At 41.6% G+C, this 2,436-nt stretch overlaps 1 non-coding gene across 1 annotated transcript; it reads right to left on the bottom strand.

Moving 5' to 3' along the window:
• Window positions 1-480: 480 nt before the first annotated feature.
• Window positions 481-599, bottom strand: LOC129399246 (U6atac minor spliceosomal RNA). Its single transcript, XR_008627015.1, has one exon. It is a non-coding gene; the product is annotated as a U6atac minor spliceosomal RNA (small nuclear RNA).
• Between the last annotated feature and the right edge of the window lie 1,837 nt (window positions 600-2,436).

The raw sequence follows: 2,436 nt of genomic DNA, 5'->3' as shown, positions 1-2,436 counted from the left end.
TAGAAAACATTCTTATAGTGACACCAAGAGTCTTGCTTTAGCAGTTTTACCCAGTTTCAAAAGTATCCTAATTTCCAACTGATAGTAGACATTTGGGTTTAGATATGACCATTTAAGAACTAGTTAAACTTGTTAAAACTTAACAAGAGTTAAGGCACTTGCCTTGCACATGGCCAACCCCAGTTAATAACTGACATTGCACATGGCCCCTGGAACACTGCTGAGAGTGATCCCTGAGCACAGAGTCTGTGAGCATCATTGGGTGTTGCCTAAACCCAACTAAGCCCGCAAAAGAACTTTGTATATGAAAGCCCATAGCAGTATTACTTACATTAAAATGGAGAATCAAAATATTCTTAGTCAAAATGGCATAAAATACTGCATGTGCTTGGGATTCTAATTGTGCTCTCACATTTGTTTAATCATTCGTTAATGATTTGCTAATCATGTGTTAAATTAGCTTGCTAAAAATCTCGTAACAAAATGCCATAGTTGGGGTAGCTTTAAACACAGGAGTGCCTTAAGTGCATTTATTGTGGGCCAAAGCCTCTTGTTTCCTTGTCAAGGTGGTAACAACTTTCTCTCCTTTCATACAACACCAGAAATGAGTTTTCTTATGGTTCTAGAGGCTGGAAACCCAAGATTAAGATATGGTCAGGCCTTCTCGATTTCTCTCCCTTTGTTTTCCTCCTGTGCACTTAACGACATCCAGGTTTTCTCTTGTAAGTGTAATGGTAAGCCAAGTTCAGGAGGCATCGGCGCCATCTTGCCTCTAATCTGCGCAGCCCATGTCGCCCCCAGACTCAGGCATTGTGTTCGAATTTTGTAAAACAGCCGGCGATGTCCAGCAGGAATGACACGTAGAGTTCTAGCAGGGATCATGGGTAGAGTTCCAGCAGGGATCATGCTAGAGTTCCATGCCTAGCCAAGATTCTTGAGACTGTTGCATAATGAATCTCCTCCTGAAGCACTGTTAAAACAATGCCTGGGTGTGGACCAACTTGGGGGCCATTTGCATGCTATCTGCTTTTTCATTATGTTTTCGTAAGTAATCTCCATCATTGCTAAGCTATTCAAATGAGCTTTGTGTGATCCCTGATGATCACTCTCTTAGTCACAGCACAAGCTGTCACTCATAACAACAAATATTGAAGGAGATTATTTTTATCTTCAAATATTGAAAGAAACTGTTCTCCTGTCTGTCCTGGGACAGAAAGCTGTAAGTCAGAGAAGCAGACTTTGTGTAATGTTTCACTCATCCTCCCACTTCAGGGAGAGAGAAAAAGTAGGAATGATACTAGCTGACAGAAGAGGATGCCTATTTGTAACTTTCTGTGAGCCTGTAAAGTCATAAACTATATTCATGCACTACTACAAAATAAATATTCTGAACTATGTATCTCCCCTCCCACATTCCCAAATTCCTATATTGAACTCCTTGCCTCTGGTAACCTTCAGAAATGTGACTCGGTGGATATAGGGTCTTTACAGGGGTCTTTCAGGACATCGGAGGCCAGAGTTATGGCCCAAATGGGAGAGCATCAGTCTTGCATGTGCAAGCCCTGTGTTTGTTCCCCCCTAAGCACTGCAGGATGTGACTGCCACGACAAATTTTTAAAAAGAGAAGGATGATGTTAGGGTTGACCTTACTCAACTTTACCATTACACTTCACTGTATAACTGTCATCCCATTGTTCATATGGTATCCTGAGCACTGCCAAGAGTGATCCCTGAATGCATTTTAAAATAATAGGACCAGAGAGATAGCTCAGTGCTTAAGCACATGTTTTGCAAGCAGGAGACCTAGATGGGAATAGCCCCTGAGCCCTACCAGGTGTCACTATTATTGATTTGGAGTTTCTCCCCCCTAAAGTCGACCTGCTGAAAAGAAAACATTTGATAATTTGTTTTCCATTGCGGAGAATGAAGTTATTTACTCCTGCTTTGCTGCTGTGATTCTAAGGTGTCTGAGCGGCTGCACTGTGTCTTGAGCTGACCTTTCCTGGGCTTAAGAGTCAGTCTGTCCAGTTCTGAACCACCACTGAGCTGGTATCCAACCTTATCATTGAATCTCTGTATTTCAACACCTTCCAGCTTCTGTAAAATGTGGCAAGGTAGTACCTGTGTCAAAGGTTACGGTGTTCTCCCTTCTATCCTGGGAGAAGGGAGATTTGCTCATTCATATGAATTGCTCTAGAAGGATACCTACAACATTCCAAGTCCTCACACAATTACAGAATCTTAACTAAAGTTTTGTGAAAGACTCATCTCACCAAACACCTTGGCTCTAGATGGAAGTGAGACCGGGTTGTTTGTTGACCATTTCTTGCTCTTTACATTTTCATTCCTGGATTTCAAAACGATGATAGGAAAATTTTCTAATTGCTTTATGACACATACTTGGAATTATGGGTTCAACTGTTACTGTGCCACAGT

Source organism: Sorex araneus, chromosome 10 (assembly GCF_027595985.1).
Source record: "Sorex araneus isolate mSorAra2 chromosome 10, mSorAra2.pri, whole genome shotgun sequence".
Classification (NCBI taxonomy): Eukaryota; Metazoa; Chordata; class Mammalia; order Eulipotyphla; family Soricidae; genus Sorex; species Sorex araneus.
This window is presented reverse-complemented; position numbering and strand designations above follow the sequence as displayed.